The sequence below is a fragment of the Macaca thibetana genome, chromosome 19, assembly GCF_024542745.1.
Source record: "Macaca thibetana thibetana isolate TM-01 chromosome 19, ASM2454274v1, whole genome shotgun sequence".
NCBI lineage: Eukaryota > Metazoa > Chordata > Mammalia > Primates > Cercopithecidae > Macaca > Macaca thibetana.
The window spans coordinates 27,123,765-27,150,852 of NC_065596.1; the positions used below are offsets into that span (position 1 = coordinate 27,123,765).

At 46.9% G+C, this 27,088-nt stretch overlaps 1 protein-coding gene across 19 annotated transcripts in view; it reads left to right on the plus strand.

Annotated features, from left to right (window-relative positions):
* CALM3 (calmodulin 3) overlaps positions 1–27,088 on the plus strand; it is a 203,052-nt gene that overhangs the window by 42,951 nt on the left and 133,013 nt on the right. Inside the window, exon 1 of one of the 19 annotated variants that reach the window (XM_050772306.1) lies at positions 6,916–6,919. The exons of the other annotated variants lie outside the window; for them this stretch is intronic. The gene's annotated coding sequence lies outside the window, so the exon portion shown is untranslated. Of the gene's footprint in view, positions 1–6,915; positions 6,920–27,088 lie in introns of those variants that run through there. 19 annotated transcript variants of the gene reach the window in all.

Here is a 27,088-nt window from a genome sequence, read left to right on the forward strand (position 1 = left end):
ATTCCAGCCTGGGCGACAGAGTAAGACTCTGTTAAAAAAAAAAAAAAAAAAAATTCACATTCGACTCCGTGGCATGACCATTTTAATACAAAGATGAGTTTTCCTTCCAAAGATGAAGTAAAATTGGCGATCCAAAATATTTGCCACGAGTTTATGAATCCTTGACACTCCACTGCATATCCCTGGGCTTATGCATGTTCCAAATTGAGAAGCAAGGGAAGAGAATGGTTCATTTATTTGATCCACCAGGATTTACTGAGAAGTGTCCTTGTTCTAGGCTTGGGTAACATGCTGGGCATACTTGAGTGAGAGACAGGCTCTGCTTTGAGGAGCTCAGTCCAGCGGTTACGACAGGCTAGCTCAGTCTGTTTACAGGCAGGGAGACAAGCCCTGTAATTACCACGAAGACGTGTTCTGATCCTGGTGTGGGGTGTAGAATACAGAATATATCAAGTGGGCTTAGTTTTCCTGGAACATGTTTTGCTAGAGTTTAAAGAGAGAACTCTATAAAGTCCTTTGGAGGCCCTGAGATGCCTGACTGACATCACTGTGTCAGTAATCTTTTTATTAATTTATCCTTCAATGTCTCTGATTAATTCTCCATAAAGGAATTCATCTGTCTGGTCTCATCCGGGAAGGCTTCCCGCAGGAAGTGACATTTGAGAGAAATCTTGATGAATGCGTATAGTAACCACAAAATAATACTAGTTTAAAAAGTAATAACTGCTAACTTTTGCATAGGGCATACTACAATATTCTAAGCGTTCTATGTGTACTAAGTCTTCTAATTTTTTTTTTTTTTTTTTTTTTTTTTTTTTGAGACGGAGTCTCGCTCTGCCGCCCAGGCTGGAGTGCAGTGGCCGGATCTCAGCCCACTGCAAGCTCCGCCTCCCGGGTTCCCGCCATTCTCCTGCCTCAGCCTCCCCAGTAGCTGGGACTACAGGCGCCCGCCACCTCGCCCGGCTAGTTTTTTGTATTTTTTAGTAGAGACGGGGTTTCACCATGTTAGCCAGGATGGTCTCGATCTCCCGACCTCGTGATCCGCCCGTCTCGGCCTCCCAAAGTGCTGGGATTACAGGCTTGAGCCACCGCGCCCGGCCAAGTCTTCTAATTTTTACAACAGTTCATGATATAGATGTTTTATTGATTCAATCATTTATTCATTCAACAAGTATTTATTGAATAGTTCCTGTATCTTATAGTCAGGAAAACTGAGGACCAGAGAGGTTAAATCACTTACCTGGGGCCACACAGCTAGTAATATTTTTTTTTTTTTTTTTTTTTTTTTTTGAGATAGGGTCTTGTTGCCCAGGGACTCTGTTGCCCAGGCTGGAATGCAGTGGCACAATCATAGCTCACTGCAGCCTCAACCTCCCAGGCTCAAGCAATCTTCCCACCTCAGTCTCCTGAGTAACCGGGACTATAGCAGCATGCCACTACACCTAGCTAACTTAAGTTTTTTTTTTTTTTTTTTTTTTTTTTTTTTTTGTAGAGACAGAGTCTCGCTCTGTAGCCCAGGCTGATCTCAAACTCCTGAGCTCAAGCAATCCTCCTGGCTCAGTCTCCCAAAGTTCTGGGATTACAGGTATGAGCCACTGTGTCTGGCCAAATGAGGTTTTTTTTTTTTTGTTTTTTTTTTGTTTTTTTTTTTTTTTTTTTTTGAGATGGAGCCTCGCTCTGTCACCCAGGCTGGAGTGCAATAGCATGATCTAAGCTCACTGCAACCTCCACCTCCCAGGTTCAAGCGATTCTCCTGCCTCAGCCTCCCGAGTAGCTGGAATTACAGGTCCCTGCCACTATGCCTGGCTAATTTTTGTATTTTTGGTAGAGAGGAGGTTTCACCATGTTGGCCAGGCTGGTCTTGAACTCCTGACCTCAAGTGATCCACTTGCCTCAGCCTCCCAAAGTACTGGATTGCAGGTGTGATCCACTGTGCCCAGCCTTGGCTAAGTTACTTGTTAGTTGGAGTCTAGGCTCTGGGGATAGAGCAATGAATGAGATGGACAAAATCCCCTGATTTCCAAAAGCTGACACTCTTATTGGGCCGACACAGCAGGGACAAATAAATAAGATATATAATATGTCATGTGGTGATCAGGAGTGGTTACAGGGAAAAATAAAGCAGCAAAGACAGAGAAGGGCCAGATGCCAGGACTCACACCTGTGATCCCAACACTTTAGGAGGCCAAGGGGGATTGCTTGAGCCCAGGAGTTTGAGATCAGTGTGGGCAACAAAGTGAGACCCCCATCTCTTAAAAAATAATAAATAAATAAATAAATAAAATAGCCGGGTGTGGTGGCACACATCTGTGGTCCCAGGTACTCGGGAAGCTGAGGTGGAAGGGTCCCTGGAGCCTGGGAGTTCAAGTCTGCAGTGAGCTACGATTATACCACTGCACTCCAGCCTGGGAGACAGAGTGAGATCCTATCTCAAAAGAAAAAATTAAATTAAATTAAAAAGAGAGAGAGAGGGCCAGGCGTGGTGGCTAACGCCTGTAATCCCAACACTTTGGGAGGCTGAGGCAGGCAGATCATGAGGTTAGGAGATCGAGACCATCCTGGCTAACATGGTGAAATCTCATCTCTACTAAAAATATAAAAAATTAGCCGGGCGTGGTGGCGGGCACCTGTAGCCCCAGCTACTCAGGAGACTGAGGCAGGAGAGTGGTGTGAACCTGGGAGGCAGAGCTTGCAGTGAGCCGAGATCGCGCCACTGCACTCCATCCTAGACGACAGAGCAAGACTCCGTCTCAAAAAAAAAAAAAAAAAGAAAGAAAAGAAAAGAACAGTCAGTGCAAAGGCCCTGAGGCTGGAGCCTGCCTGGTGTATTTGAAGAACAGCAGAAACCAGTGGTGCCTGGCAGCAGAGGGAGCAAGGGAGTATTGAGAAGAAAGTCCAAGAAAAAGCAGGCCACGGGAGAGAGGAGGTGACAGCCAGATCTTACAAGACCTCAGAGTTCCTGGTGGGGACTTGGGACTTTTCTCTGGGTGAGATGGAACACCCAAGGTGGGGAGGTTTGATGAGGTAACTGAGGGCCAGGGCGTTATAGGAGTTGGCCAGTCACGAACGATGTTGGAGTAGGAGGATGTCGGTTTCCGAGAGTTGAAAAGGAACAATTAATCCTTCACACAGCAAATACATATATTTATACATTTAACTCTGGCTCTGTTCCAAACCTTGTATTAACAGCGAGCCCAATATATATTAATACAAATAAAATGTAATGCCAGGAATTTAGCCACTCATAACTTACATGAGTTACGAACTTTTTTTTTTTTTTTTTTTTTTTTTTTTTTTGAGACTGAGTCTCACTCTGTCACCCAGGCTGGAGTGCAGTGGCATGATCTCAGCTCACTGCAACCTCTGCCTCCTGGGTTCAAGCAATTCTCCTGCCTCAGTCTCCCAAGTAGCTGGAATTACAGGAGCACACCACCACACCCAGCTAATTTTTGTATTTTTAGTAGAGATGGGGTCTCAACATGTTGCCCAGGCTGGTCACGGAACTCCTGACCTCAGGTGATACATTTGCCTCAGCCTCTCTAAGTGCTGGGATTACAGGCATGAACCACCACGCCCTGCCTAAAGTGTCGTTTTTGACATTTAAATCTGCAATCTAGGCTGGAGATGGTGGCGCACACCGGTAATCCCAGCTACTTGGGAGGCTGAGGCAGGAGAACCGCTTGAACCCAGGAGGTGGAGGTTGCAGTGAGCCAAGATGATGCCACTGCACTCCAGCCTGAGCAACAGAGTGAGACTCTCCCCAAAAATAAATAAATAAATAATAAATCTCCAATCTACCTCTAACTTTATACCTTTCCAGATGCCTATTGGGTGTCTTAGTTTTATGGAGAAAAGTCCATCTCGTTTTCAATGATATGAAATTCCACTGTTAAGATGTAAATTACCAGCCAGGCGTGGTGGCTCATGCCTGTAATCCCAGCACTTTGGGAGGCCGAAGTAGGCGGATCACAAGGTCAGGACATCGAGACCATCCTGGCTAACACAGTGAAACCTCGTCTCTACTAAAAATACATAAAATTAGCCAGGCATGGTGGCGCACGCCTGTAATCCTGGCTACTTGGGAGGCTGAGGCAGGAGAATAGCTTGAACTCGGGAGGCGGCGCTTGCAGTGAGCCGAGATCGTGCCACTGCACTCCAGCCTGGGCAACAGAGCCAGACTCCATCTCAGGAAAAAAAAAAAAAAAAAGATGTAAATTCCCATATGTGTTTCTGGCCCCTCTAATCTGTCCCTTTTAACCAGTTGTCTGTCCATTTATGGGCCAGCCCCAGACTGTTTCAAAGCTATACTTTTATTATCAGTTTTCAAATGCAAAAGGGCTGGTTGCCTCTTACTTTTTCAGAAATGCTCTGGATCTGTTCACATTTTTTTTCTTTTGAACCTCAGAATCAACCTGGCTAACTTTAAAAGAGCCTTTCAGTGTTTTAAATAGGGCTAGATTAAATTCATAGATCTGGGGGGAAACGAGGTTCAACTCTTTAATACTGGATCTTCCCAAATATTCAAATCTTGTATGCTCAGCCCTAGCAGCAGTTTCAAACTTATTGAACTAGATCCTGTGCCACTTTTGATAAGCTCATTCCAAGATATTTTTATTATCTTTTAATTCTTGCTTGAGTAAATGCAATGTTCTTCTGCTTGTTTTCTAAGCCAGTTTTCTGTATACTGGCACTTGTTTAGGCTGAGGATATTAATTTTGCAATCTCAGAGTCCCCTTGCTCAATTCTCATTTCTTCCAATAGTTTATGGGTTGATTCTCTTTCAAAGTATACAATCACATTGAGGCAGGAGAATAGGGCCTGGAGGCAGGGAACCTAAGGCTGATTCACCCTGACTTCTAGAACTACATCGAAAGAAAAACCTCAATCTTCCACGCTTAAGTAACAAAAGGACCAGAGGAAACTCCTGCAAACCCCAACCTTTTCTGCGGGCCGATGAGAAATTGAAGGTACCTCTGATTGGTTGCAGAAAGCATAGGAGTGTAACTTCCTAACTTCACTTCAGCCTCTGATTGGTTGCTGTCCACAACCAATCAGACTGATTGCGGGCCAGGTCTTTGTTGGCATAGAAGTGCAACTTTGTAACTTCATTTTAGCCTCTCATTGGTTGTTTAACCAATCAGACTGATTGCGGACTACCACTTCATTTACATGGGGTGAACACCAAGTGGCCAATGGGAGGGCCAGGTGCAGTGGCTCACGCCTGTAATCCCAGCACTTTAGGAGGCCTAGGCCGGCAGATCACCTGAGGTCAGGAGTTCAAGACCAGTCTGGCCAACATGGTGAAACCCCGGCTCTACTAAAAAATATACAAAAGTAAGCCAGGTGTGGTAGCAGACACCTGTAATCCCAGCTACTTGGGAGGCTGAGGCAGGAGAATCGCTTGAACCCGGGAGGCGGAGGTTGCAGTGAGCCAAGATCGCACCATTGCACTCCAGCCTGGAAGACAAGAGTGAGACTCCATCTGAAAATAAATAAATAAATAAAAATAAGTGGCCAATGGGAAACCTCTAGGAGGTATTTGGACCTCAGAAGATTCTGTATCTGGGGCCCCTGAGCAGCTGCTGGGGCCTGCTCCCACACTGTGGTGTGTACTTTCACTTTTGATAAATCTCTGCTTTCCTTGCTTTGCTGTGCGTTTTGTCCAATTCTTTGTTCAAAACACCAATAACCTAGACAACTTGCAGTCAAGACCCTCTATCAGTAACAACATCAGCTCTGCAGAATAGACACAATTCCTTCTTTCTAAGGTTCATACTCTTCTTCCTTTTTCCTGTATAATTACATGAGTCATGTTCCTTGAATCTGAGCCCATCACTCAAGGTTTTTGCTTCCTGGCATAGGGCCTGGGGCCTCTGTCCATCCTTGAAATTCTTTGCCTATCATTCTCCGCTCCAAAACAATTATACCCAAAGGTGCTATACCATGACTTTTTCTCAGGCTTGGAGGCATCTTGGGAGCTAAGCTTTCGACAGGAAGCTTCTCTGACTGTTCTAGTCCTCATTCCAATAAACGTAAAAACAACAATCATATTATAGGCATTGACATGCATTCTGAAGAGCCTTATATTCTGCTCAATAGCATATTTGTTTTTTGTTTGTTGTTGTTGTTGTTATTGTTTGAGACAGAGTCTCGCTCCGTTGCCCAAGATGGAGTGCAGTGGCGCGATCTCGGCTCACTGCAAGCTCTGCCTCCCGGGTTCACGCCATTCTCCTGCCTCAACCTCCCAAGTAGCCGGGACTACAGGCACCCGCCACCACACCTGGCTAATTTTTTGTATTTTTAGTAGAGACGGAGTTTCACCGTGTTAGCCAGGATGGTCTCGATCTCCTGACCTTGTGATCCACCTGCCTCAGCCTCTTAAAGTGCTGGGATTACAGGCGTGAACCACTGTGCCCCGGCCTGGGTTTTGTTTTTTTTTTTTTTTTTGAGACGGAGTCTCACTCTGTAGCCCAGGCTGGAGTACAGTGGCCGGATCTTAGCTCACTGCAAGCTCCGCCTCCCGGGTTCACGCCATTCTCCGGCCTCAGCCTCCCAGGTAGCTGGGACTACAGGCGCCCGCCACCTTGCCCGGCTAGTTTTTTGTATTTCTTAGTAGAGACGGGGTTTCACGGTGTTAGCCAGGATGGTCTCGATCTCCTGACCTCGTGATCCGCCCGTCTCGGCCTCCCAAAGTGCTGGGATTACAGGCTTGAGCCACCGCGCCCGGCCAAGGGTTTTGTTTTTGAGACAGAGTCTCGCTCTGTTGCACAGGCTGGAGTGCAGTGGCGTGATCTCGGCTCACTGCAACCTCTGCCTCTCAAGTTCAAGCAATTCTCCCGCCTCAGCCTCCCTGGTAGGTGGGATTACAGGTGTGCGCCACCATGCCTGGCTAATTTTTGTATTTGTAGTAGACACGGGGTTTCACCATGTTGGTCAGGCTGATCTCGAACTCCTGACCTCAAGTAATCTGCCCACTTTGGCCTCCCAAAATGCTGGGATTACAAGTGTGAGCCACCGTGCCTTACAGGTCAATAGCATGTTACAATTAAATCAGCCTTTTGGGAAAATTCAGGTAAGGGTAGGTTACCCAGACTATGCAGCCATGTTCAAACCTTTGGTGGTTTATGTATTTATTTAGAGACAGGGTCTCACTCCTGTCGCCCAGGCCTGGCATGATCATGGCTCACTGCAGCCTCGACCTCCTGGCCTGGGTGATTCTCGTGGCCACCTCAGCCTTGTGAGTGGCTGGGACTGCAGAGAAGCACCACCTCACCCAGCTAATTTTTTTTGTGTGTGTATTTTTAGTAGAGACAGGGTTTTGCCATGTTGCCCAGGCTGATCTCAAACTCCTTGGCTCAAGCGATCTTCCTGCCTCGGCTTCCCAAAGTGTTGGGATTACAGGCATGAACCAGCACACTCAGCCCTTCGGTGGTTTTTTAAATGTCTGAAAATTCTTTGACATTTCTCTCATCAAAAGGCAGAGACTAATTAATTTCCCACACCTTCAGAATAGGCCAACCTTACCAACCCACTTGTAACAAACAGAATGTGGCAGAAGTGACACTGTGTGATTTCCACAGTTAGGTCATGCTAGGGATAAGTACCCATGCTACCCAGCCACCATGCTCTCAGGAAGCCCAAGCCACATGGAGAGGCCATGTGCAGAGGTTCTATGCCCCGTCCCAGCTGAGGTCCCAGCTGCCAGCCAGCATCAATCACCAGACATGTGATGAGTGAGTGAGCCTTCCAATGGTTTCAGCCCGCAGCCAAGTCCCCCCACCTCATGCTGAGTGGAGCTAGGATGAGCTATCCCCAGTAAGCCCTGCTCAGATTGCATATTTTTGAGTAAAATAATGCCATTGTTAAGCCACTAAGTTTTGTAGTGGTTTGTTAGATAGCTATGGAAAGCTATATGGGAGGCCGAAGTGGGTGGATCATGAGGTCAAGAGATCGAGACCATCCTGGCCAACATGGTGAAACCACGTCTCTACTAAAAATACAAAAATTAACCGGGTGTGGTGGCATGTGCCTGTAGTCCCAGCTACTCGGGAGGCTGAGGCAGAAGAATTGCTTGAACCTGGGAGGTGGAGGTTGCAGTGAGCTGAGATTGTGCCACTGCACTCCAGCCAGGGTGACAGAGTGAGATTCTGTCTCAGAAAAAATTAAAAAATAAAAAATAAATAAACAAATATAAATAAATTTAAACAAAAATAAAGTAAACTCCCTTTATATCGACTAATATCCTATTAGTTCTGTCCCTCTGGAGAACCCTAATACAGTCCCATAAAACTTATTTTTGGATTTCTGACCTCCATAACTATAAAAATAATTTTTAAAAAAATATGTTCTTTGAAGCCACTAAGATTGTAGAAATTTGTTATAGCAGCCACAAGAAATGTCTACACCACCTGGCCCTGTTGCACCCAGTGAGGGTCTTGGTGTGCATGTGATAGATGTCCCGGCAGGCACCTCCATGCTCCATTCCCGCTCAACTCCAATGCCGGGTCCCGGGCCATCCACTGAGCCTGGAGATATGCACAGCAATGGTGCTGTCCAGCCAAGGAAGATGCCTGCACATGCCCCGGAAGTGGTTCAGGTCACTTCAGCAGGGAATTCTGGGCCCTGGTACCAGAGCATGGCCCAGAAGGGGAGGTGGGGGCTCCAAGGAAGCACGTGTTCCCAACCCCATGGGCTCTTCACCCACACAGGGGATCAGAGCATGTGGCCTCTGACTGGGGGTTGGACTCGTGGGTCCTAAGGCAGCACTAGGCCAGGCGTGGTGACTCACACCTGTAATCCCAGCACTTTGGGAGGCCGAGGCAGGCAGATCACTTGAGGCCAGGAGTTCGAGACCAGCCTGGCCAACACATTAAAACCCTGTCTCTACTAAAAATACAAAAAATTAGCTGGGCGTGGTGGCATGCGCCTGTAGTCCCAGCTACTCGGGAGGCTGAGGCAGGAGAATGGCGTGAACCTGGGAGGAGGAGCTTGCAGTGAGCTGAGATTGCACCACTGCACTCCAGCCTGGGCGATAGAGTGAGACTTCATCTCAAAAAGAAAACAACAACAACAATAACAACAACAACAACAAAAAACGTGTAGTAAATTAGTGGTGCCAGGGACTGAGAGAGAGATGGAGGGTGAAAATGTCTTGGAACTAAGTAGAAGCAATGCTTATACAACACTGTGAATGTACTGAAAACCACTTTTTTTTTTTTTTTGAAGGAAGGTCTCACTGTTACCCAGGCTGGAGTACAGTGGCGCACTCATGGCTCACTGCAGCCTCCACTTCCCAGGCTCAAGCGATCCTCCCACTTCAGCCTCCTGAGTAGCTGGGACTACAGGCTCACGTCACCACAGCTGGCTAAGTTTTAAAGTTTTTGAAGAGACAGGGTCCCACCATGTTGCCCCGGCTGGTCTTGAACTCCTGGGCTCAAGTGATCCTCCTGCTTTGGTTTTCCAAAGTGCTGGAATTACAAAGTGCCGGTGGTGTGAACCACCTTGCCCAGTTGTGTACACTTCTAAATGGTTCATTTTATATTATGTGAACTTCGCCTCAATAAAAAAATTTTTTTTTCAGATGGAGTTTCCCTCTTGTTGCCCAGGCTAGGGTGCAATGGCGCAATCTCAGCTCACCGCAACCTCCGCCACCCCAGGTTCAAGCGATTCTCCTGCCTCAGACTCCGGGGTAGCTGGGATTATAGGCGTGAGCCACCACGACGGGGTTTCGCCATGTTGGCCAGGCTGGTCTTGAACTCCCAACCCCAGGTGATCCGCCTGTCTCGGCCTCCCAAAGGACTGGGATTACAGACATGAGCTAATCGCACTCGGTTGTTTCTTCTTGTTTTTTGTTTGTTTGTTGTTGTTTTGTTTTGTTTTTTAATTGACTCAGCTTTGGGCTTGAACTATTAGAATGATGGCGGGTCCATTCACTGAGATGAGGAAGCTCTGGGGCAAATGAACTTGGGAGTGGGGATTTCCATTTTGAATGTGGTAAATTTGATATGCCTTGTAGGCTTCCAAGCCGAGTTAGATATGTGAGCCTGGAGTTCAGAGATGGAGTGGAGAGAGAAATTTAGAAGCCATTGGCACATGGGAAATATCTTAAGCCATAGAGCTGGGTAAGATCCTTTAGGCCAGAGGTGTCCAATCTTTTGGCTTCCCTGGGTCACATTGGAAGAAGAATCGTCTTGGGACACACATAAAATACACTAACACTAACAATAGCTGATGAGCTTTAAAAAAAAAAAAAAAAAAAGCCGGGCGCGGTGGCTCACGCCTGTAATCCCAGCACTTTGGGAGGCCGAGGCGGGCGGATCACAAGGTCAGGAGATCGAGACCACGGTGAAACCCCGTCTCTACTAAAAATACAAAAAATTAGCCGGGCGCGGTTGTGGGCGCCTGTAGTCCCAGCTACTCGGGAGGCTGAGGCAGGAGAATGGCGTGAACCCGGGAGGCGGAGCTTGCAGTGAGCCGAGATCGCGCCACTGCACTCCAGCCTGGGCGACAGAGCGAGACTCCGTCTCAAAAAAAAAAAAAAAAAAAACTTGTAATTTTTTTTTGTTTTATTTTCTTTTTTGTTTTTGAGACGGAGTTTCACTCTTGTTGCCCAGGGTGGAGTGCAATGTCCCGATCTTGGCTCACCACAACCTCGGCCTCCCTGGTTCAAGCGATTCTCTTGCCTCAGCCTCCCAAGTAGCTGGAATTACAGGCGCCCGCCACCACGCCCCGTTAGTTTTTGTATTTTTAGTAGAGACAGGTTTTCACCACGTTGGCCAGGCTGGTCTCGAACTCCCAGCCTCAAGTGATCCACCCGCCTCGGCCTCCCAAAGTACTGGGATCACAGGCGTCAGCCACCGTGCCCAGCCACAGCACTGGCTTTCAATAGGAAGCACAGAAACTTCCTCCAAGGGGCAGGAGAGAAGGACAAGTGCACACACAGCAAATGCAGATTTCCTAGTAAGAAGCTAAGGAAACAAATTTTATTTTATTATTTAACAAAAATGTATCTGATGCTTACTATGTGCCTGACCCTGTTCCAAGCACTTTGCAAATACTTCATTTGCATGAAAAGCCTTTGAGGTAGCTACTGTTATATTCTCATCCCCATCTTACAAATAAGGAAGCAGACACAGAGGGCAATGGGCAATCACCTTCTGCAAAGTCACACAGCTGGTAAGAGGCAGGGCTGCTTAAAGGTGGGCAATCGGGCAGCAGAACTCACACTCTTGAACACTACTCCGTAACACTTCTCTGTGCTTGACCTCCTGGGCTCAAGTGATCCTCCTGGGCTCAAGCGATCCTCCTGCCCCAGCCTCCCAAGTAGCCGGGATCACAGGCTTGCACTACCATGCCTGGCTAATTTTTTTGTAGTTTTAGTAGAGATGGGCTTTCACCATGTTGCCCAGGCTGGTCTCAAACTCTTGGCCTCAAGAGATCCTCCAGACTCAGCCTCCCAAAGTGCTGGGATTACAGGCGCAAGCCACAGCACCCAGTCCTTTGTGCTCTGTTCTTGATAAATGACATTTTATTGTGCAGATGTGTTTTATTTTTAGATGGAAGATCAGCGGTTGAAGCTTCAGGCTGGTTGCGGGCACTGGGAGTCTTGAAGAGAGAGGAGAGTCAGAAGCTGCCGTCTTGGATAAAAAAATTTATTAGAAAAACAGGAGGGCTCCATATTTGAGGTTTGTGGTGCTGGGTTTTCAGTGAAATCCCAGAGGCTGGCTGAGATTTTTCCTGCTTCGTGGGAGGAAATGGCTTTTGCCTGGGAGGGGGAAAGATAAGTGCAGCCCAGTTCACAGTCCGTCTGCAAATCCCCAGGCACTCTGGTTCCCCGGTTCTCTCGGGGTCCTGGAATCTGGTGCTAGGTGGCCTGTCTGCCCTTCCAACTGGCCACCTGGTCCCTGTAAGCTGAACTCCGGGAACCCAGCATGGCCAGGCCAGGCTGCGGGGGAGGGAAGGGCCTGGAAGCCTGTTCCCAGGCCATGGCCAAAGGAAACGAGTTACCTTCCAGGAACTGGAGCCCAGAGGCAAGGGTGGGGAGCTGGCGGCCTGGAGGGAAAGCAATGTCCAGAACTCGCAGGGCCTCTGAAGCTGGGCTGGAGTTTGGCTTTGGGCACCAGAGCCCACAGGGCCTGTCATGGGCACCGTCTCCACCCCATGATTTGGGGGCTGAATAATGGTCCTCAAAGACGACCACCTCCTAAGCCCTGGAACCTGTAAATAGGTGACCTCATGTGGCAAAAGGGACTTGGAAGATGATCCTGAATTATCTGGGTGGGCCCAATTCATTACAAAGGTCTTTATAAAGAAGGCCAAGCTCCGTGGCTCACACCTATAATGACATTTTAGGAGGCCAAGGCAGGAGGATTGCTTGAGCTCAGGAGTTCAAGACCATCCTGGTCAACATAGTGAAACCCCCATCTTTACAAATTTTTTTTTTTTTTTTTTTTTTTGAGACAGAGTCTTGCTCTGTCGCCCAGGCTGGCGTGCAGTGGCGTGATCTCGGCTCACTGCAAGCTCCATTTCCCAGTTTATGCCATTCTCCTGCCTCAGCCTCCCGAGTAGCTGGGACTACAGGTGCCCGCCACCATGCCCAGCTAATTCTTGTATTTTTAGTAGACACAGGGTTTCACCGTGTTAGCCAAGATGGTCTCAATCTCCTGACCTCGTGATCCGCCCACCTCGGCCTCTCAAAGTGCTGGGATTACAGGCTTGAGCCACCGCACCTGGCCTAAAAAAATTTTTTTTTTTTTGAGACGGAGTCTGGCTCTGTCATCCAGGCTGGAGTGCAGTGGCGCGATCTCGGCTCACTGCAAGCTCCGCCTCCCGGGTTTATGCCATTCTCCTGCCTCAGCCTCCCGAGTAGCTGGGACTACAGGCGCCCGCCACCTCGCCCGGCTAGTTTTTTGTATTTTTTAGTAGAGACGGGGTTTCACCGTGTTAGCCAGGATGGTCTCGATCTCCTGACCTCGTGATCCACCCGTCTCGGCCTCCCAAAGTGCTGGGATTACAGGCTTGAGCCACCGCGCCCGGCCAAAAAAATTTTTTTAAGAAATTAACCAGGCGTGATGGTGCATGCCTGTAGTCCCAGCTACTCCGGAGCTGAGGTGGGAAGACTGGGTGAACCCGGGAGGTCGAGGTTGCAGTGAGCCAAGATCATGCCACTGCACTCCAGCCTGGGCAACAGAGCAAGACCCTGCCTCAAAAAATAAAAAAGGGCCGGTTGCCGTGGCTCACGCCTATAATCTCAGCACTTTGGGAAGGCTGAGGTGGGTGGATTGCCTGAGCTCAGGAGTTCAAGACCAGCCTGGGCAACATGGCGGAACCCCATCTCTACTAAAAATACAAAAATTAGTGAGGCGTGGTGGCAGGTGCCTACAGTACCAGCTACTCAGGAGGCTGAGGCAGGAGAATCGCCTGAACTTGGGAGGTGGAGATTGCAGTGAGCCAAGATTGCCCTGGGCAACACAGCAAGACTCTGTCTAAATAAATAAATACACAAATAAATAAATAAAATATTAAAAGAAAAGAGGGAGACGAGAGGGTCAGAATCGGAGAAGGAAACGTGCCAATGGAAGCACGTTTGGGTTTGGAGTGATGCAAGAAACGGCCTCAAGCCAAGAACGCACGCGGCCCCTGTACGCTGGAAAACGTGAGGACACGGACTCTTCCCTGGAGCCTCCAAAGGAACATGGTCCTGCTGATCCATTCAGACTTGTAACCTCCAGAACTGGCAAACAATAAACTTTGTGTTGCCTTAAGTCAATCCATTTATGGTAATTTGTTACAGTGACAGAAGCTTGAGACAGCAAATTTCTTTTTTTTTTTCTTTTTCTTTTTTTTTGAGACAGAGTGTCACTCTGTTGCCAGGCTGGAGAGCAATGGGGCGATGTTGGTTGACTGTAACCTCTGCCTCCCGGGTTCAAGCGATTCTCCTGCCTCAGCCTCCCAAGTAGCTGGGACTACAGGCACCCACCACCACGCCTGGCTAATTTTTTGTATTTTAGTAGAGACGGGGTTTCACCATGTTGATCAGGCTGGTCTCAAACTCCCGACCTCAGGTGATCTGCCCACCTCAGCCTCCCAAAGTGCTGGAATTACAGGCGTGAGCCACTGTGCCCGGCCCCATACCATAAGTTTCTTTATCTCCTGGGGCCTCTGTTTCTAAATCTGTGAATCAGTGATAACTGAATTCCTGCAGCGTTTTACTGAGGATATTCCACATGGATACACCAAGTGTTTAGGATGGTGGCTGGCACCCAGCAAGTGCTTGACCAGTATTAGCTATCATTATCTTCAAAGTGTTACCCAAACACCAGGGGTTTGGTCTAGGTCATGTTGCTCACAGCACAGAAAGCCAATAAAGGCAGAAGGCTTTAATTGGGTGCTGCCAGCGAGGAGATGGTTCAATCTCAAATCCATTGACCAGCTAAAATCAGGAGTTTATATAGCAGGGAAGAAATGTAACAATGTGTAAGAAAACAGGAACTAAGGAGCGGCAGGGAAGCAATCATCATGAATGAGAGGTCCATTATCTCCTTGTCCGGATGTGAGGATCTGGTGAGTTTCAGTTCTTTGATACTTTTTGTTTTTGAGAGGCCTGAAAGTGAAAGGAACTCAGATAAAACAAATTAAGTCTCAAGCTTAAAGACCAGAAGGGTCTATTTCTCTGTTTATCCAAAAAACTATCTATGGGACTATTGGGTCAGTTTCAAAAGTGTAGGCAAAGTATTCGTTTGTCCAACAAATATTTATTGAGCATCTATTATGTTCCAGGCACTGTTACTGCTGGAGATTCAGCATGAAAAAGACAGGTAAACACTGGGGTCCTCGGTCCTCAGGGAACTTTCAATCTAGAGAGGGAGAAAGACAATAAACAAAAGAAATCACTGGGCACAGTGACTCACACCTGTAATCCCAGCACTTTGGGAGGCTGAGGTGGGCGGATCGCCTGAGCGCAGGAGTTCCAAACCAGCCTGGGCAACATGGTGAAACCCCATCTCTACTAAAATACAAAGAATTAGCTGGTCACGGCAGCATGCACCTGTAATCCTAGCTACTCAGGAGGCTGAGGCAGGAGAATTGCTTGAACCTGGGAGGCAGAGGTTGCAGTGAGCCGAGACTGTGCCACTGCACTCCAGCCTGGGTGACAGAGTAAGACTCCGTCTCAGAAGAAAAAAAAAAAAAAAAAAAAAAAAAGGCAGGAAGTCAGATGTTGGTAAGTGCTAAAAAGCAAACATATCAAGAAAGGGGAACTGGGCCAGGCTCGGTGGCCCATGCCTGTAATGCCAGCACTTTGGGAGGCCAAGGCAGACGGGTCACTTGAGGTCAGGAATTCCAGACCAGCCTGGCCAACATGGTGAAATCCTGTCTCTGCTAAAGATACAAATATTAGCCGGGCGTGGTGGCACATGCCTGTAATCCCAGCTACTCAGGAGGCTGAGGCAGGAGAATTGCTTGAACCTGGGAGGTGGAGGTTGCAGTGAGCTGAGATTGCGCCTCTGCACTCCAGCCTGGGCGACGGAATGAGACTCCGTCTCAAAAAAAAAAAAAAAAAAAGAACAGGGAATCATAGGACTGGTTGACTGAGTCAGCGAGGCCTTGCGGAGAAAGGATGATATTTCAGCAGAGGCCTGAAGGAGGCAGGGGAACCAGTCCTATGAATGTCGAGGGAGCGCCTTCCAGGCAGAAGGTTCACCAAGTGCAAAGGTCCTGAGGCAGGAGTGAACCTGGAATTTTCAAGAAAAAAGTAGGCCGGGCGCGGTGGCTCAAGCCTGTAATCCCAGCACTTTGGGAGGCCGAGACGGGCGGATCACGAGGTCAGGAGATCGAGACCATCCTGGCTAACACGGTGAAACCCCGTCTCTACTAAGAAATACAAAAAACTAGCCAGGCGAGGTGGCAGGCGCCTGTAGTCCCAGCTACTCGGGAGGCTGAGGCAGGAGAATGGCGTGAACCCGGGAGGCGGAGCTTGCAGTGAGCTGAGATCCGGCCACTGCACTCCAGCCTGGGCTACAGAGCGAGACTCCGTCTCAAAAAAAAAAAAAAAAAAAAAAAAAAAAAAAAGAAAAGAAAAAAGTAAAGCGGTCAATGTGGCTGGAGGGATGAGAAGTGGGAGGAAGTGAGGTCGGAGAGGTGACAGATGTAGGGGCACAAATTGTATGGAGTATTGTGGGTCACAGCTAAGACTTGGCTTTTGGTCAGGTGCAGTGGTTCACACCTGTAATCCCAACACTTTGGGAGGCCAAGGTGGGAGACATTACTTGAGCCTAGGAGTTCAAGATCAGCCTGGGGAACAAAGTGATACCCTGTCTCTACAAAAAATTTATTTAAAAAAAATAGCTGGACATGATGGTGCACACCTGTGGTCCCAGCTATTTGGGAGGCTGAGGTGGGAGGACCACTTGAACCCTGGAAGTCAGGACTGCAATGAGCCGAGATCACACCACTGCAGTCCAACCTGGGCAACAGAGTGAAATCTTGTCTCAAAAAAAAAAGAAAAAAAAAATTTCAATTTGTATTACCGAACATTAGTAAAACAGAGAATCTCTTCATAGGTTTATTGAATGCTAGTATATCTTTTTCAAGGAACTGACTTTCCAGTCCTCAGCCCATTTTTCCATTGAATTATTACTTTTTCTTAGTCATTTGCATATTCATTTTATTAATGAGATAACATGGCCCTTTGATATAAGTGTTAAAAAAAATATTTTCCCCAATTGAAATGTGTCCTTTAGTTTTTTGTGGTTATTTTTTGCCATACAAAAGGTATTCTTATGAAGTCATATGTAGCTATATTTCCTTTTCTGTTCTAGTTTTGGTACTCGTCTTAAAAGACTTTCTTCTCCCCAAGAAAAGCAAATGTGAAGCACATCAAAGTCTTTTCTTTTAATTTAATTTATTTATTTAGAGACAGAGTCTCGCTCTGTCGGCCAGGCTGGAGTGCAGTGGCGCGATCTCGGCTCACTGCAAGCTCCGCCTCCCGGGTTCACGCCCTTCTCCTGCCTCAGCCTCCTGAGTAGCTGGGACTACAGGCGCCCACCACTGCACCTGGCTAATTTTTTGTATTTTTAGTAGAGACGGGGTTTCACCGTGGTCTTGATCTCCTGACCTCGTGATCCGCCCTACCTCAGCTTCCCAAAGTGCTGGGATTACAGGGGTGAGCCACCGCGCCCCGCCATTTTTTTTTTTTTGAAACGGAGTCTCACTCTGTTGCCCAGGCCAATGTACAGTGGCACGATCTTGGCTCACTGCAACCTCCGCCTCCCAGTTCAAGCGATTCTCCTGCTTCAGCCTCCCAAGTAACTGAGATTACAGGTACCTGCCACCACACCTGGCTAATTTTTTGTATTTTTAGTAGAGACGAGGTTTCACCGTGTTGACCAGGCTGGTCTCAAACTCCTGACCTCAAGTGATCCACCTGCCTTGGTCTCCCAGAGTGCTGGGATTACAGGCGTGAGCAACCGTGCCTGGCCCAAAGTCTTAATAGTTGTAATTGCTTTTGTTTAAACTTATATATATGTGTATACACACACTCATACATATATACACAAACATATATACATTTATATATACACACATACACAAATACAACACACATACTTATGTACATATGTATATATCCATGCATATATACATAAATGCACAGATATATACACATATACATATGTACATACATATATTTACATAGACATAAAAGCAAACATATACATAAATTTACACACATATATACACAAACACATTATACACTTAGACACAGAATTATAGACATACATGCAAATTCATGCACACACCTATAGACACAGATATGCATATATACATGCATGTATATGTCCATATGGAGAGATCTATGCTGGAATATACAATAACATTGTTTCTCTTTTGAAGGAAAATGAGAACCTTCTTTGGCTTTTGTGGGAGGTTGGGGAGAAGCCGACGGGGCACTTTCCGTTTCTAATTTGGTACAGCTGGAATGTCTAACACTCTGCATATCTTATTTTAAAATGTCTATGTGGGCTATTTTGGCAGCGGGACAGTACGTCATTTCTTGTTTTCATCTTTTTTTTTTTTTAGACAGAGTCTCGCTCTGTCGCCCAGGAGTGCAGTGGTGACACGATCTCGGCTCACTGCAAGCTCTGCTTCCCAGGTTCATGCCATTGTCCTGCCTCAGCCTCCTGAGTAACTGGGACTACAGTCGCCCGCCACCATAACCGGCTAATTTTTTGTATTTTTTTAGTAGAGATGGGGTTTCACAGTGTTGGCCAGGATGGTCTTGATCTCCTGACCTCGTGATCCATCCGCCTCGGCCTCCCAAAGTGCTGGCATTATAGGCGTGAGCCACCGCGCCCTGCCTTGTTTTCATCTTTATATGGCTCTTTATTCAATAAAAACAAAACCACTGCCACCTAAAAATAAAATGTGTTAGAAGCCAAGACCATGTTATAGGTTACAGCCACAGTCATTCTTTTTTTTTTTTTTTTTTTCTCTGGGTCTGGTATAAAGCTTGCATTTAACCTGATTTACTCTTGCCAGTCTCTCGCTGAATTAGCCATTCATAGCCCTATCTGCCGATCCAGGCCTGGGCACGTCTTGGCATGTCAGATTGTCAAAGCCGGCAGCTGCCATGGTTCCCATTCCTCAGGCTTCAAGAAATGACAGGAGCATCTGCCAAGGGTTCATCCAGCAGTGGTGACCTGAGAGCTTTATAACAACAAGTGATTGTCTAATGAGTTTGAACACAAGAGTTTGCTGTTCTAGGTGGCTTCACAGTGCTGCGTTCAGGGTATTTCCCATGTGGTTTTCTTATTTGTGATAAGAAATAAGAGTTGTGCAATTCCACTCAGAAATATTTTAAAAATCCTCCACCAGGCCACTTTGAATCCTTCTAGATCTGTGTGACCAGGATTAGAACAGGCAGCTGTCTAAATGCCATTACTAGGTCTCTTGAGCTATGACACCACTGGAAAGAAAGGGAGACTAACTCATTGAACAACCTACCAAATCCAAAAAAGAAATACAGTAAGTAAGGCTGGGCGAAGTAGCTCACGCCTGTAATCCTAACATTTTGGGAGGCTGAGTTGGGTGGATTGCCTGAGCTCAGGAGTTTGAGACCAGGATGGGTAAAATGGTGAGACCACCGTCTCTACTGAAAAAAAAAAAAAATTGGCTGGGCGTGGTGGCGCACTTGTGGTCCCAGCTACTTGGGAGGCTGAGGTGGGAGGATTGCTTGAGCCTGGGAGGCGGAGGTTGCAGTGAGCTGAGATCATGCCACAGCACTCCAACCTGGGTTACAATGTGAGACCTTGTCTCAAAAACAAAACAAACAAAAAAACAATAATTTAAAATTTTTGAAAATGGATAAAACCATATGAATGGAATTAGTTCAAATACACACATTCATGGTTTTTTGTGTTTTCTTTTTTAACGTTTATTTTTGGTCACATACAAACTTTAAACTTTAAATGCATGGCTGGGCACAGTGGCTTGCACCTGTAATCCCAGCACTTGGGGAGGCCAAAGTAGGTGGATCACCTGAGGTCAGAAGTTCAAGACCAGCCTGAGCAACATGACAAAGCCCGTCTCTACTAAAAATACAAAAATTAGCTGGACATGATGGCCAGTGTCTGTACTCCCAGCTACTCAGGAGGCTGAGGCAGGAGAATCGCTTGAATCCAGGAGGTGAAGGTTGCAGTGAGCTGAGATCACGCCCCTGCACTCCAGCCTGGGCAACAGAGCCAGACTGTCTCAATTAAACAAACAAACAAACTTCAAATGCATGACACTTGTCCTTCATAGCTTCTGAGATATATTTTTCTGCGTAGAGAAATACTCTCTGGCCGGGTGTGGTGGCTCACGCCTGTAATCCCAGCACTTTGGCAGGCTGAGGCGAGTGGATCATGAGGTCAGGAGATAGAGACCATCCTGGCTAACACGGTGAAACCCCGTCTCCACTAAAAAATATAAAAAATTAGCCAGGTGTATTGGCAGGCACCTGTAGTCCCAGCTACTCAGGAGGCTGAGGCAGGAGAATGGCATGAACCCGGGAGGCGGAGCTTGCAGTGAGCCAAGATCGCGCCACTGCACTCCAGACTGGGAGAGAGAGCGAGACTCTGTCTAAAAAAAAAAAAAAGAAAAATACTCTCCCTGCTTCTAAGAACATAGATTCAGTCACCATATACAGGGGAGGCCCTTGATGTCTTCATGCTTTGCACTTACATCTTTCATCCATCTGGAATTTATCTCAATGAAAGGAACATTGGAATAGTCCAACACACTCCAAAGAAATGTTTGGCCACTTGATCCTTGTCCCATCTGCTGGCCTGTAATGCTGCCTTCATCAACACTGAAAATCTCATATTTAGGGACGCCAAACTGTCAGAAATATTATAGATTCTTAATGCATTTTAGTGCCTGATAGGGCATATTCCTGCCCCACTGTGCATTTCAAAGTTTCTGGGTTACTTTCATATGGTAACACTTTTTTAGCCCCTCATCTTGCGTTTATATGTCAAACTCCAGAAGCTGGACAAAGAGGAGGTGGGATGTTTTACTTTTACAGTTAAAGGGTTGGGCTAGGCACGATGGTTCACACCTGTAATCCCAGCACTTTGGGAGGCCGAGGAGAGTAGATCACCTGAGGTCAGGAGTTCGAGACCAACCTGGGCAACACAGAAACCCTGTCTCCACTAAAAATACAAAAAAATTGGCTAGGCGTGTTGGCACATGCCTGTAATCCCAGCTACTTGGGAGGCTGAGGCACGAGAATCACTTGAACCCAGGGGTGGAGGCTGCAGTGAGCCGAGATCATGCCTCTGCACGCCAGCCTGGGCGACAGAGCAAGACTCCATCTCAAAAAATAATAAATAAAATAAAATAATCAATAATTGTTCACATTCACCCAGCACTCATCCGCCATAGCACAAGACCACAGCCTTACTTTTTACACATTTGCTTATTTTTTGTTGTGTGCGGTTTTTTGTTTTGTTTTGAGACTGAGTCTCGTTCTGTCGCCCAGGCTGGAGTGCAGTGGCGTGTCTCTGGTCACTGCAACCTCCGCCTCCCGGGTTCACGTGATTCTCCTGCCTCAGCCTCCCAAGTAGCTGGCATTACAGGCACATGCCATCATGCCCAGCTAATTTTTGTATTTTTTGTAGAGACAGGGGTTTCACCATGTTGGCCAGGCTGGTCTCCAACTCCTGACCTAAGGTGATCCACCCACCTCAGTCTCCGAAAGTGCTGGGATTATAGGCGTGAGCCACTGTGCCTGCCACATTCACTTGTTTTTCTAGAACTATTATGCAGGGATTGGAGCTTTTCCAAAGCAGCCATGCCTGAAGTTTACTTGTCATTGGACCTGAGCGTGACAAGGCATGCACTTTGCAAAAATCAATGGTAGAGTTTTTCAGTCGCAGACGTGCCCGTGCCAGAAAAAATTTCAAACAAACCAGCACAGGCAGCAATCTACCTTCCAAAACAAGGACGCTTTGTATAATGCACAAATATTTGTCCAGAAATGGCAAGAAACGCTTCCAAGAACTGCAGAAAAATCTGGTTAATTTAGCAATATAGGTGAATGTAGTTTGGGGTAACGTAACTTTTTAAATTTTGTGTTTAAGTATAATGTTGTTGCTTTAATGTAAAGAAGTATAAAGAAACTAAAGAATGACCTACTATGTCTCCTGTCCACATCAGCATTCTAAAATAGAATGTGTTACCAAGTGTGAGGGTTACAGATGGGGACATAATACAGTCCTTCCCTGCATTCCCCTCAGTTCCCCACCTCAGAAGCAACCTGTTTTCCATTTGTTGTTTTTCCTTCTATAAAAAGGAAAAAGATTGATACATATACTACCACATATAATAATACAATATTTTTCATTGATAAAAGGATGATCATATGTGCCCCAATGCACCTTGGTACTTTTCACTTCATAAAATAATAAAATATTTCCTTCTCTCTCTCTCTCTCTCTCTCTCACGCACTCTCTCTCTCTCTCTCTCTCTCTCTCTATCTCCCCCTCCCTCCCTCCCTCCCTCCCTCTCTCCGTCGACAGGGTCTCCGTCTGTTGCTCTGTCTGGAGTTCAGTGGTGTGATCATATCTTACTGCAGCTTCAAACTCCTGGGCTAAAGCAATTCTCCCATTTTAGCCCCCTAAGTAGCTGGAAATACAAGCATGTGCTCGGCCTAAATCTCCCTTCCCCTTCCCCTCCCCTCTCCTGCCCTCCCTTCCCTCTCTTTCTTTCTTTCTCTCTTCTTTTATTCTTCCCTGTCTTTATCCTCCCTTCCCTTCCTCCCCGCCTCCCTCCCTCCCTCCCTCCCCCTCCTTCCTTCCTTCCTTCCTTCCTTCCTTCCTTTCCTTTTTCCTTCCTTCCTTTCACTCTCTCTCTCTCTCTTTCTTTCTCTCTTTCTTTCTTTCTGACAGAGTCTTACCCTGTCGCCCAGGCAGTGGCATGAACATGGCTCACTACAGCCTCAACCTCCCTGGGCTCAAGCAATCCTCCCACCTCTGCCTCCTGAGTAGCTAGGACTACAGGTGTGCACCACCACACCCAGCTAATTTTTATTTTTTGTAGAGACAGGATCTCACTATGTTGCTCAGGCTGGTTTTGAGCTCCTGGGCTCAAGTGATCCACCTGCCTCAGCATCCCAAAGAGCTGGGATTACAGGTGTGGGTGACAGAGCGGGACCCTGTCTCTAAAACAAAAAAAAAAACCTAACCAAACACCCCACCAAGCATGAAATAAGGATGGGCATATAGATGAGTGCAATGGAGTTGATAGTCTAGAAAACAATCATGTGATACCATTTTCCACATTGCTGGCAAAAGTTCTAAGCTTTGTATAAAACCCTGTTCCAGGCCGGGTGCAGTGGCTTAGGCCTGTAATCCCAGCGCTTTGGGAGCCGGAGGTGGGCGGATCATGAGGTCAAGAGTTTGACACCAGCCTGGCCGACATAGTGAAACCCCATCTCTACTAAAAAATACAAAAATTAGCCGGGCTTGGTGGCACATGCCTGTAATCCCAGCTACTCTGGAGGCTGAGGCAGGACAATGGCGTGAACCCAGGAGGCGGAGCTTGCAGTGAGCCAAGATCACGCCACTGCACTCCAGCCTGGGCGACAGAGCAAGACTCCGTCTCAGAAACAACAAAAACAACAAAAAAAACTGTTCTGATGAGGGTGTGGTGAAACAATCTCACGCACTATTACTGGGAATGTGAACTGGTTTATGGGCAATTTGGCAGTAGCGGTGAATTTGTTTTTTTTTTTTTTTTTTTTTGAGACAGAGTCTTGCTCTGTCACCCGGTTGGAATGCACTGGCATGATCTTGGTTCACTGCAAGCTCCGCCTCCCAGGTTCATGCCATTCTCCTGCCTCAGCCTCCCAAGTAGCTGGGACTACAGGCACCCACCATCACGTCTGGCTAATTTTTTATATTTTTAGCACAGACAGGGTTTCGCCATGTTGGTCAGGATGGTCTCGATCTCCTGACCTCGTGATCCACCCACCTCGGCCTCCCAAAGTGCTGGGATTACAGGTGTGGGCCACCGCGCCCGGCCAGCTGTGAAATATTTTAAATGACTTTTGATTTTGATCCCTGGCATCCTGCTACTAGCAGTTTTCTCTAAGGATATGCTCTCAGATGTATGCCGTGGTGCATGTTTGAGAAACATTGACAGTGAGTGTTTGTAAGAGTGAAAAATGAAAACCATCTAAGGGTTTGGAGCCTCCATCAGTATGGAGCTGGTTAAACAGACTGTGCTACAACCATAGGAAGATGAAACTCTCTGGAGACGATAAAAAGAGATTTGGTTGGAGGCCGGGCGCGGTGGCTCACGCCTGTCATCCCAGCACTTTGGGAGGCCGAGGCGGGCGGATCACTGAGGTTGGGAGTTTGAGACCAGCCTGACCAACATGGAGAAACCCTGTCTCTATTAAAAATACAAAACTTAGCCGGGCATGGTGGTATATGCCTGTAATCCCAGCTACTTGGGAGGCTGAGGTAGGAGAATAGCTTGAACCCGGGAGACAGAGGTTGTGATGAACTGAGATTGGGTCATTGCCCTGCAGCCTGGGCAACAAGAGTGAAACTCCATCTCAAGAAAAAGAAGTTAACTCAGGATGGTTGTGTGTGCCTGTACTCCCAGCTACTAGGGAGGCTGAGGTAGGAAGATCACTTGAGTCCAGGAGGTCGAGGCTTCAGTGAGCCATGATCATGCCACTGCACTCCAGCCTGGGCAATACAGCAAGACCCTGTCTCCAAAATACAAAAATTCTTCTGCTTCCAAAATTATAAGTAAACTCGTTCCTATTTTTCTTTAAATGATTATTGATTTCATTTTTCACATTTACATCTTTGATTCATCTGGAAGGTATCTGAGGACTCAAAGAAGGATCTAGGGAAACCAACTTTATTCTTTTTGTTCTGTCCAAATGGCTAGCCAGTTTTCAGAGCATTAGCTAAGTTTAGAAAATCTCTTTTCTCTCCTGCTGATTTAGAATAAATAGCACCATGGCTGGTCATAGTCTAAGTTCTCAGATGTATGAAGCTCTATTTCTGGATTCATGATTCTGTCCCACCGTTTTGTTGGCCTAGTTCCTCAACACAAGTAAACTACAGTGACATCGCATCCTCACAATCCATTCCCTGATCTATCAGTGGGGCTAATCTGCCGACATGAATTTTCATTTTCTGGAATATTCTGGCCATTAACAGAGGGTAGTCGATTTTTATTTTTTATTTTGTTTGTTTGTTTGAGACAGGGTCTCATTCTGCCACCTAGGCTAGAGTGCAGTGGCAGGATCATAGCTGACTGTAACCTTGAACTCCTGGGCTCAAGCGAGCCTCCCACCTTAGACTCCCTAGTAGCTGGGATTACAGGCGTGTGCCACCATGATTTTGAATGCAGTAATTTGCTTTATAATGTCAGGATGTGGTTTGGTGAAACCAACCCAGATGCTTGTAAGTCAAGGATGAAAAACTTGGGTCACCTGGCGTCACCAATATTCCCTAAGAGCTGAACACTTTCCCTCATAAATGTCAGGGTCACGGGATGCAACAGGAAAACCTTCTCCAATGACTCTTCTGGGGTGGCTTGTTGCGCCCTCCCTCTGGACCACGCGGCCCCTAAAAGTCAGTCCCAGACCTTGAGCTCAGTGTAATGTTTAGATTCATGCTAGAGCCGTGAATCAAAGGCTCAATTTTATGAGAACGAATGTGTGGGGCTTGAATTTTAAACACAGAGCCAGGCTAGGCTGCAAACCGTCTTACGCCACAGCGTGCTGATCAGAAGTGTAAATGAGACACACAGGGAGGGCAGGAGCACATTTATTACAAGATCCATAATCACACACAAGAAGTGTTAAACTGGGCCCATCGGTGACTGGCTTTGGTGTGCAGCATTGCTATAGCTTTGGCTCAGTGCACAGGATTGTAAAGATGAAAATAAAATAGCCACCCCATTGCTTTTTATTATTTTTTAAATTAATTAATTCGAGACAGAGTTTTATTCTTGTCGCCCAGGATAGAGTGCAATGGTGCCATCTCAGCTCACTGCAACCTCTGCCTCCCGGGTTTAAACCATTTTCCTGCCTCAGCCTCCCGACTAGCTAGCATTACAGGTGCGTGCCACCATGCCTAGCTAATTTTTCTATTTTTAGTAGAGACGGGGTTTCACCGTGTTGGCCAGGCTGGTCTTGAACTCCTGACCTCAGGTGATCTGCCCGCCTTGGCCTCCCAAAGTGCTGGGATTACAGACGTGAGCCACCATGCCCGGCCATTTTATTATTTTTTTTTTTAAGAGAGATGGGGGTCTCGCTATGTTGACCAGGCTGATCCTGAACTCCTGGGCTCAAGCGATCCTCCCACCTCGGCCTCCATAAGTGCTGGGATTACAGGCATGAACCACTATACCCGGCCCAGTTACTTTTTTTTTTTTTTTTGAGATGGAGTCTCGCTGTGTCGCCCAGGCTGGAGTGCAGTGGCTGGATCTTAGCTCACTGTAAGCTCCGCCTCCCGAGTTTACGCCATTCTCCTGCCTCAGCCTCCCGAGTAGCTGGGACTACAGGCGCCCACCACCTCGCCCGGCTAGTTTTTTGTATTTTTTAGTAGAGACGGGTTTTCACCATGTTAGCCAGGATGGTCTCGATCTCCTGACCTCGTGATCCGCCCGTCTTGGCCTCCCAAAGTGCTGGGATTATGGGCTTTAGCCACCGTGCCTGGCCCCCAGTTACTTTTTAAAAATAGTTTCCATTCAAGTATAATTTGCATGTGGCGAAATGCACGTATTTAAAGTGTATGTACAATTTGATGATTTTTGACAGAAATTCATTTTGACACCTGTGCAACCACCAACCCAGACACAGAACCTTCCACCACTCCAAAAAGTTCCTTCTCAAAGTCCTTCTCCTTACTGAGACAACCGCTGTTCTAATTTTTGCCATCATGAATTAGTTTTTCCTATTCTAGAACTTCTTAGAAATGAAATCATACAGTATGTGGGCATCTTTTGCTCCTGGCTTCTTCCCCTTAGCATAAAGCCTTTGAGATCCATCAATATTGGTGGGTTTTTTTGTTTGTTTGTTTTGGTTTTGGAGCTTAATTTGTGGCATATATTCCCAATCCCAATGATCAATAATGTCTGTATATCATTTATATTAGTACACAGATTCAGTGGTGGCTGTTTCGTGTGGTCTCTGAATTGTGCCTTTATATAGTGTAGGTTCTGTCCTATTTGGCTCGGTAAACTTACATAGAAAACAAGAGGTGTTAATTGCACACAGAGGCCTCCTTGTTGTATGGTTAGTACATCTAGAATGATGTGGTGGTGAGCACTGCTAAAACCAGAGAATTAGCTTCTGCCTGGAGATTATGTAAGGAATCTGGAGTTGTATATTTGGACTGGACTCTGTTAGTCTGGAACTCTTTCTTTTGCTGCCTACTTTTTTTTTTTGAGATGGAGTCTCACTCTATCACCCAGGCTAGAGTGCAATGGTGTGATCCTGGCTCACTGCAACCTCCGCCTCCTGGGTTCAAACGATTCTCCTCCCTCAGCCTCCCCAGTAGCTGGGATTACAGGCACCCGCCAT